Raw genomic sequence first — 10,185 nt, 5'->3', positions numbered from 1 at the left:
AACCCCCCCCCCACTAGCCTCTAACTCATAATCCTCCTGCATCATCCTCCCATGCTGGGCAGGCTTCCTATTCCCCACCTCCACACTGGCTTTTCTTCCAGAAATTAACCTGTAATATCCCCCAGAATATCCTTGCATATCTCCCACCCCACCACCACACGCTAAGCTAAAACAGCAGGATGTTAGGTACCTACGAATATGCAGGGCAGAAGAACAATCAACCACGTGTTTCCAAATGAGAAAAGTACATTTTGGTTGGTTAGACAAGACTGTGTTAGCTCCGGAGTGGCATAGATATACATGTCTGTGTCCCCTTATTACATGCCCTCTGGACACTTCCCTTTAGGTTGTATGTGTACATGCGTAGGAGAATGAATATGAAGGATAGAAGCTCTCTTTGGTTGTTTTCCTTGATCACTGGACATTTTATTTTTAAAGATGTGTTGAGGACTGGAGAGATTGCTCAGTGGTTAGAGCACTTACTGTTCTTCCAGAGGTCCTGAGTTCAAATCCCAGCAACCACATGGTGGCTCACAACCATCTGTAATGAGATTTGATTTGTGTCTGATGACAGCTACAGTGTACTTATATATAATAAATGAATCTTTTAAAAATGTGTTTGGATTTATTTTCCATGTATGGATGTTTTGCCTGCATGTATCTCTGTGTACCATGTGCATGCCTGTGGTCCATGAAGATGAGAGGTAACTGGAGTTAGGCATGGTTGTGAGCCACTAGGTGGGTGCTGGGAACTGAACCCATGCCCTCTACAAGAACAAGTGCTCTAAACCACTAAGCCATCTCTCCAGCCCCTCTTTCTATCTTAGATTTGAAATGAAGTCTCTTACTGGAATTTACTGATTCTTCTAGAATGACAGGGTAGCAAGCTCTAGAAAGTTTCATGTCTCCACCTCCATAGATGCTGGGATCATGGGGGTGCACCGCCATGCCCAGCTTTTTATGTGGGTGCTGGGCATCTAAATCTAAGCCTTCTTGCTTGCTTGCTGAGTATTTTATCTAGGGTTGAGGTGGGTGGCGTCCACAGCTTCCTGTGCTTTCCTTCTTAATGATGCACCACCTGGGTGTGAAAGGCTACTTTAGCTTGTAGCACCACTGAATTTAACTCTTGAAAATACGTAGCTTGTCTTCTTGTTGGAAATAAGAAATAAATCTTGGAAAAGAAAGATATATTATTTACCTAAATGTAGTCTCCTCTTCACTATGAAACATGTCCTGGTTTGAAAAATAAATAATTCAGTAACAACTGTAATCACACCAGCTTTTCTTTCTTTTTCTTTGTGTTTCTCTCTCCCTACTCCTCTCTCTTCTCCTCTTTCCTTCTCTCCTTCTGTCTCTCTCTTTTTGGTTAGAAATGGAGATGGTCCCAGAATCTGAGCTTAAATATTGACATTTTTAGAAAGTGATCTCACATTCTATCTGGTTCTATCTCGTGCTTATAAATGTGAATTCTAAAGAGTTTGGGAAGCAGAAACTCCTGCAGACAGAGCATCTGTGTGGCTTGACGGCCCCTGGCCAGGAGCCACCCGTTGTTCTTAAAGAAATGGTTGGATCTCCAGCTTCCACCCAGCAGCTCACAGCCATCTGCAAATCTCATTCCAGGGGATCTTACACCCTCCTCTGACCTCCACAGGTACCAGGCACACACATAATGCTCAGGGATTCATGCAAGCAAATTACTCATACAAATAAGATAAAAAAACAAACCTGAAAAGCAGAAATAGCTGGGTGTGATGGCCCAGGACTTTAATCCAGCACTCAGGAGGCAGAGGGAGGCAGGCAGATCTGAGTTTCAGGCCAGCCTGGTCCACAGAGTGGGTTCCAGGACAGTCTGTCCTACACAAGAACACCCTGTCTTGAACAACAATAACAATAAATAAATAAATAAATAAATAAATAAATAAATAAATAAATAAAAATAAATAGGTAGAAAAGAGGACAAGGTTCATAAGGTGGAGAAAGAATCTGTTATTATTTGAATGTTCTCCTTAGTGGAGAGAAAAAGTAATTTCTGAAGTTAATATACAAATACCTACATCTGTCTCCTCAAAGATAAACAAGCCATCAGCAAACAGGGAAGAGGGTAAAAGAACAAAATGTGAATTCAGACTTCAGAGGACAGAAGAGACAAACATTGCTTCAAAAACAAAACAAACAAACAACCAGAGGGGCAGGAGCAGGAAACAAGTTATTTTATATAAAAAGCACACTAAAAAGACATTAACAAATGAAGGTGAAATTTTTAGATGGAAAATTAAATTATCAAAGTGTACTATATGTGGACAAAATATTAAAAAAATATTTTTTTAAACTTTTCAAACCAAAGGCCTAAGTATTAAGTTCAGCTTTGGTGTTAAGAAGAGGTCCTCATCGCTGTGCAGATCTGGGCAGGATTCAAGAGAACTTTCAGGCCTTTATCACTGCAAAGCCCCACCCACAATTCAAGGGAACAGACAAATCTTACCACGTCGAAGCCCCACCCACTTTCTTCACCACCTGATCCCTAGGAAACCTAATCTCTTTTGCTGTTAAAGAGGACGCAACCAAAAAGGAGAAAACTGACAGAGGACAGCCACTTGGTACACAGGTACAATGAACATTTATTTATTTATTTATTTATTTATTTATTTATTTATTTATTTATTTATTTATTTATTTAGTCATTTGAGACAAAGGTCACCTATGTAGCTCAGGATAGCCCTAACTCCTGTTCCTCCAGCCTCAGCCTTCCAAACTGCTAGAACTACAGGTGTGCACCACCACTCCTGAATCTCGGGGACCGTTTTAGAAGCTGTTTGGCCTTGATGATTAACAGATACATTTTTGTTGTTGTTGTTGTTGTTGTTGGTTTTTTGTTTGTTTGTTTGTTTTTGCCTATTTGATTGGCTGCTCACACAGAGAGGAACCCAGAGAAGCCAGTGATTCCATCACAGCCAGGAATGAAAAATGACTCACAGAGGCTTTGGGTGAGCAACCTGCTGCTTAACATTAAAATGTTTCTGATATTTTTGATATTATAATATAATTATGCCACTTCTCCCTTTCCCCCTCTAAATCCTACCATATCCTTGGCTCTCTTTCAAATCAAGGCCTCTTTTTTCATTAGTTGTTGTTACATACACATGTACATACATACATATCACACACACACCCTCCCTATTGCTGAAGATACCATGTACTTTGGACACAGGACCCAGAAGCTCCTGAGCAGGAAATGGCATAAATAGATGACCTCCTCCCTGAGGAGGCACCAGAAGATGACAGACAAGTTCCAGAGGAGGGAAGCAAACAATAGTCCTATCCAGCTGCGATGCTTGAGTCACAACAACAACCAGCATGACACAAGAGCCCTAAGGGTGCATCAGCAGCACTAACACCTTGTTGGTACCCAAGGTTACCAACTCTCTAATCGGATGTATGATCTTCTCAATAAGAGGGAAACCATTAGAATGCCTCTAAATAGGGTTGGTGGAGCTGTTTGAGACAGTGTCCCCTGCTCTGGAGCCCTGGTTGGCTTAGAACTCAGAGGGTCTACTCCCTCTGCCTACCAAGAGTTTAAGGATGTTTAAGATGCTCGTTTGATTAGTTTGGTTTGAGTGCTGGGCTTGTGGTGCTCAGTATCAGCTCTACCACTGAGCTACAACCTGTAGGTCCTAGCGGGGTAAGTTTTAAAGAAGAAGGCTCTCTTTAAATAACCTGTAAGTACAAGCAAGTAATTAAGAAGAAAAAAAGGAGAGGAGGGGGAGGAGGAGGAGGAGGAAAAAGACAAGGAGGAGGAGGAGGAGGAAGAGGAGAAGGAGGAGGAAGAAGAGGAGGAGGAATAGGAGCAGGAGGAGGAAGAGGACAAGGAGGAGGAGGAGGAAGAGGAGAAGGATAGTAGTAATAGTCATCGTCATCCCATCCCCTTTCATAGCAGAAAGTATGCTCAACCAACTTGGCTAACAGGAGTGTGGAAGAAAAATATAGAAGACAAATTTATTGCAAGTGTGCTTTCTACCAAGGTGAGAGAGAATGAGAGGGGAGTCATAGGTGCATCTTCACAGGGCTTAGAAACACACCACTAATCAGTCTTAAAACAGTTTTCTAAATTGTTTTTATGTCTCCTGTAGCCAATCAAAAGTTCTTTCTGATCCTGAAAGGCTGAGCAAAAATCTACTCCCAATGGCCATCTAAAATTTAGTAACAAGAATTGTTAGGCCAAGATTTAATAAGTCTATTGCTTCACTTTCTAGATGAATCAGAAAGAATTTAAATCATTTGCCTGACCCGTCCCCCAAAAAGTAGAAAGAAAGAAAATTAAAATAAAAGAAGAAGAGAGAATAGGAGTGAGAAAAAAAAAAAAAAAAAAAAAAAAAAAAAAACTAAGGCAAGGAAATGATGGTCACATAATCAGGCACACAGACGATGAAGATTTATTTCCACGAGGGTTACCTCTGGGATGGCCCAAGGTCCAGCTATCGATTCAGGGCTCTCAGACACACATGGGGGGCTGGGCCCACTTCCATACACTGTGGAGCCAGAGCTGCAGCAGGAAAGATGGTAAAAGCTGTGTAGCTGCTCGTAATGATTGTCACAGTGGTACCCCAGGCTGTAGTAGAACTTCAGCTGCTCCCTAACAGCAGATGGAAGAGGACAAGAAGCAACAGTCGTCATCAACAGGGCAGCACTACACACTCGCTCTTTTCTAGAAGTTTCACGTACAGACGATTCTGCTTCTGCCAATTTAAAATGAAAACACTTATGCTCTCAGCAACAGGCTAGCAGTTGGCAAGAAGCTTGTATTGAATAACACTGATGCTTTCATTAAAGTAAAAGATAAACAAAACCAAGCTCACCTTTGCCAGATGAAGCAATAGTTACTTTGTTGAGTGGTGCCAAAGTCTATAACATCCTCACATTTGGACATTTCTCCAGACGCGGAAGAAAACAACTTGAGCACTTTTATTTCTGAATCTGAAATTACATCAGCCGCAACCACCCTTACAAAGACCTCTTATACGCAGCCACGAAATGTGTGCAATTACATTTAGTGGCAAGTCCCGCCAGGCAATTGTCTCCTGACAAGGAGGAAAGGTGAGTAGAAGCAGGATGCATCTGTAATCACTTGGGGACACTTGTGCAAACCTCTCTGGCTTCCAGCTGCCAGTGCCTCCCAGGATTGCCAGGATTGGGGAAACCTGCAGAATTCTTTGTGTGTTTGTGGGTGAACTTTGAAGAAGTGATACTTCTCCACGTCCTGCTTCCCTTCCCACCCATATTAGGTAAGAATGTCATTTTCAATATCTAAAACCTAAATACCACAATCTGAAGGGCCTGTCCCTCAGTGGTCTGCTACAAGTAACTACTGGAGCCAGTTCCTCATGGTTCTCTCTCTCTCTCTCTGGTGTATTTATTTCATGTATGTGAGTACACTGTCACTGTCTTCACACACACCAGAAGAGGGCATCGAATCCCATTACAGATGGTTATGAGCCACCATGTGGTTACTGGGAATTGAACTCAGGACCTCTGGAAGAGCAGTCAGTGCTCTTAACCAATGAGCTTTCTCTCCAGCCTTCATGTCTGTCTCTTTAGATATCTAAATACAGAAACCACTTTCTCAATCAGCTGCAGAATCGTCAAGATGGAACTGCGTATCACATACATACTTTCCATAATGCCGATCTGAGCTATGGTTTTGGATTAAGATCGTATCTCTGTGTGGGAGGCTGGCCTCAAACGCACGGCCTTCTGTCTCAGTGGTCCTCAGTGTTCCCATCACAGCTTTATCAGGTTTAAATTTAATTTTTTTTAAATGTTAGAACCAAAAACTGTAATAAAGCAACAGCATGCATGCTTTAGTTTGCATCAATTACTCTGATGTGTTCTTATTGGTTAAAAAAAAAAAAAACATTATTTTAGTGTATGTGTGTGAGCCTATGTGTTTATATGCTCCATATACATGCAGGAGCCTGTGTAGTCAAGAAGAGGGCCCTGGAGCCCTGGAGTCACAGGTGGTTGAGAGGTACTGTGCTGGGTACCAAACCTGGGTCCTCTGCAAGAACAGCAAACACTCAAGTGCTGAGCCATCTCTTGAGCTCCCTCTTACTGATTTTCACAAGTCCTTGCTTGCTAAGGCCGTAATAGTTACTGCATCTACTCCTCACTGTTGGAAGGCCCAGACTCAGTGGTCACTGGCCTGGTAAAAGTTGCATCACCCTACTTTGACAAGTGTTGGTGAATGGCTTTTTCTCTAACATTACGAAGGCCTGGTCTGGGTGCCTGTGGACTTTTGTAGGTGCTAACCCTGTGCTGCCAGAGTCACTGAACTGAACAAATGTCTGTGTAAGCCACTGCTGCTTCCTTTGTTTCCCCAGATCCAACACAAGTCCTTAGACTGCAGCAAAGCATCAGGGATACTTCCTATTTAAAAAGAAAAAGAAGGAATGGGGGGGGGGGGGAGGCTGGAGAGATGCGTCACTGGTTAAGCATGATCCCATTCAATTCCCAGCACCCACATGGCAACTCACAACAGTCTGTAACTCCAGTTTCAGAGGATCTGATGTCCTCACATAGACACAAATGCAGGCAAAATAATTGTACACGAAAATTAAGTAAATATAAAATAAGAAGAAAAAACTTATTCCCTTGTCATTTTAGAACCCTTTAAATCAAGAAAATCAGAACCATGACTGTGAATAAAGGATTTGAAGCTGAGATCAGGAATGTGCAAACTGAACATCACAAAGGCCGTCAAGAAGCTGAGGGAGAAGGACACAGGACAAAGGGCTTTGAGCAGGGATCCTGGATGAAACCAGGTATTTTGAGACCTTGTAGGTTAAGATGACAAGGGTGGACTCAAAAGTGCTGCTTTGCTCTTTTCCCAAGTGAGAAACTAAGCAAGTTCAGCTGGATGGAGAACACAGAGCAAGTTCACCGTGTGTGCTAACATCCAGGAAAGTTGTCCATGACCTACTCCTGCTTTAACCCAGAAATGCAAAGGGATCAAACGCCTCTGGGAATACAGCTATACCCAACCCCCACAGTCCTAGAATGTAACAGGGTCGCCACCTTTTATGTGCAAGAAGGAAGGTAAATGAGTGGAACTATTATACTCTTGTGATTTTTCTGAATGGGGCTAACTCCCTCCACTTTATCTTACCACGGCTATTCTTTCTTGCTGTTCAAAAAGGCATGCAGGCAACTTCTTCAATAAATATTTGCTGGATGGATACATGAATGAAGGGTTGGCTCAGATGCAAAGAGCTTTGCAATCAGTCATTTCAAAGCACAACAGAAATCCTGATCGCTGCGTCACCTACTGATCTCTCAACAGTTGGTTTGCTCCTTGGAAACTTCAGTTTCCACACTGGGATTAAGTGGCCTTTTATAGCCTGTTTTTGAGAGAACAGGAGGTCTTAGGAGAAGTATGTCCCGTTTGAATCCAGTGGAACAGGTCTATAATTCCGCAGAGGTTTGCTTCAGACAATGAGTCCTGCAACCTGAGCTAGTTAAGACGATGCTGATCTGACCGCTCAGCAGCCAGAAGGAGAAGCTGCGGCTTTGTTCTCTGAGAAGGAGAAAGTTCAAGGTCAAGTGTGTGTAAGACTCAGGATCAGCAATTGGCTGCCCCTTAGTTGTGTGGCTTTAAAATGTCACGTCCCTGGGTGTATTTCAGCATTTATAACCTAAGACTAGATTCGGATATTTTACTTTGGACTTTATTGTTTCTCTTTCTCTCTCTCTCTCTCTCTCTCTCTCTCTCTCTCTCTCTCTCTCTCTCTCTCTCTCTCTCTTTTTCTTTCTTTCTTTCTGTGTTAACTCTATCATGGATTTTTCTTTTTCTTTTCTTTTCCTTTCTTCCTTCCTCTTTATTTTGAGACAGGTTTCTCTGTGTAGCTCTGGCCATTCTGGAAGTTGCTTTCTAGACCAGGCTGGCCTCAAACTCACCTGCACCATCTGCATCACCTTGTGGGATTTTTCATTTTTTGATCGCGTGTTAGGGCATAAAAATATATTCGAAAGTGTAAAATCCAATTTTACTTCACTGAAGCAGTAATTCCATTAAAAAGACCAATTAAATTTTGTTCTCCAAAAATTTATCAGTGTTCTCCAGAAATTTAGATCCACAGATCCACAGATCCACAGATTTTCATATAATTTAAAGGAACTAAATTTCCTTGACATTTATCAATGTGGCCTCATCCACCCTATTAATTATGTTTTAGCTGACATATTCTTAAGTCTTCTGAGCTCTGCTGCTGGATGAATTCCTAAGGCAGATTTTATTTCTTTTTGTTAAAATCACTGTGGGACCTCCACTTAATGATTTACCTCCTAGAGTCAACCATGTTCTTTGATTCCTGGGCAGAGCAGATGATTTTGTTAAACCACGAAACTCTTCTCGAAACCATAAGTAGGTGAATGTGTGATACTCTGGCACTAACAGATCCCAGTGTAGGATTAAACTTTCAGGAGCTTTGCATCTGGACTAGGTGTCCACACTGAACCCATCAGATTAAGCCGGTATAGACTTGATTCACAGAGTTGCTTGCTAGATGCCTTATAACCAACTAAATGACAACCAACAGGTTTTTAAAAGAACTATACTGTGGCTAATTACATCACTCCTCTTTTGTGTGTGTGTGTGTGTGTGTGTGTGTGTGTGTGTAAAGACCACTTGATCACAGTCTTCTGGAGTTCCCAGAACCTGATTTGGAAGCAGCTCAGTTTGCAAATTATGGTGTTGATTTTGTTGTTGTTGTTGTTGTTGGCGGTGGTGTGCATGTAGGGTGTGTGTGTGGAGGGGTGTTGGGGGAGTGTAGGATAATGTCATCATGCAGCAGGACTGGTCCAGCTTATCACTGGATGAAAAGGAAGAATAGGCCAGGAAAAGTCTAGGAAGGAGGAAGGAAGAGGAGAAAAGAAGAATCAAGATGGAGGTTCAGATGTAGATAAACTCGATCAATTTTATCTTGTCTAGGTGGGCGGTTTATATCTTTATTAACTGACAGTGAATTTATTGTGAATGTATTGGGGACTGAGAATTAACATATAAATCTAATGGCTAAATTATAAGTTTCTTGAGCTTTGATTTTACAGGGCTAACGGGGACAGTGTGTGAAAGCAAATAGTTGAGAGCAGCCGTGCAGATCCGAGCGGAGTGAGAACGCACGGGAACTGGCAGCGGCCGATTTTTTTATTTGTACTGCAACAGGTGGTGTCCCACGTTGGTCATGGTAACAATCCTCTAGGGGACAGTGTGTAAAAGCAAAAGCAGACAGACAGCCGGAGAGCATGCTCCCTGCAGCCACTGATCCTTTTTTTTGAAAACCGAAACAGGGACGGAGGAGTATTAAGACAGAATTTCATCCCAAAGTTGGCCTTGAATTCCTGATCCTGTTTCTACATCCCAAATGCTGTCATTATGGGCACTTTTTGTTTTGTTGACTGCCTGGGCTCCCCTGGAGCTGTGTTCCACCCACCTCTGCCTCCTTAGCACTGGGTGTTCTGCTTTGTTCTGATGATCTCATAATCATTTACTTGTTTCTTATTGAAACTTTAAAATGAAGAACTTGCCAAACAAACAAAACAAAACAAAACCACACAGTGAAATTATCTAGATCCAAAGTCTACACATCCCAATGAACTTTTGTCGTAAAAATAGCTAAGTTTTGGAACTTTAAACTGGATTTTACACTTTCAGATACATTTTCACATTACAAAGCCTGGAAAATTTATGACAGTTAAAACTAGAAAATTATTTTTTTATCTTTTCGTGACTAACATGCCCATTGTTTGTATTTAGCCTTTCCTTTCTACATGGTACAGTCAGTATACCCACATGTACATCTGTTTAGAAGGATACACATATACATATATTATATGCTATGATATACAACAGCGAATGTAAGTTTTTCCCTGAGATTGTGTGTCTTTCCTTAATATTATATATTCTAAGCCCATCTGTTTTCTTGAAAAATTTCGTCATTTTCTGTAGAGCCAAAGAGTGTTCCATTCTATGTATGTGTCAGAATCTCCCCATCTGTTGACAATGTGGTGTCTTGCTGTAGATGATAAAGCAGCAATAGGCATGTGGGTGTGAATGTTTCTGTGGTTGGGTATCAAGGTCCCCAGGTGTATTCCCAGGAGTGAAATATGGGGTCATATGGTAGTTCTATTTTGGTT

Source organism: Micromys minutus, assembly GCF_963924665.1.
Source record: "Micromys minutus genome assembly, chromosome: 1".
Classification (NCBI taxonomy): domain Eukaryota; kingdom Metazoa; phylum Chordata; class Mammalia; order Rodentia; family Muridae; genus Micromys; species Micromys minutus.
This window is presented reverse-complemented; position numbering follows the sequence as displayed.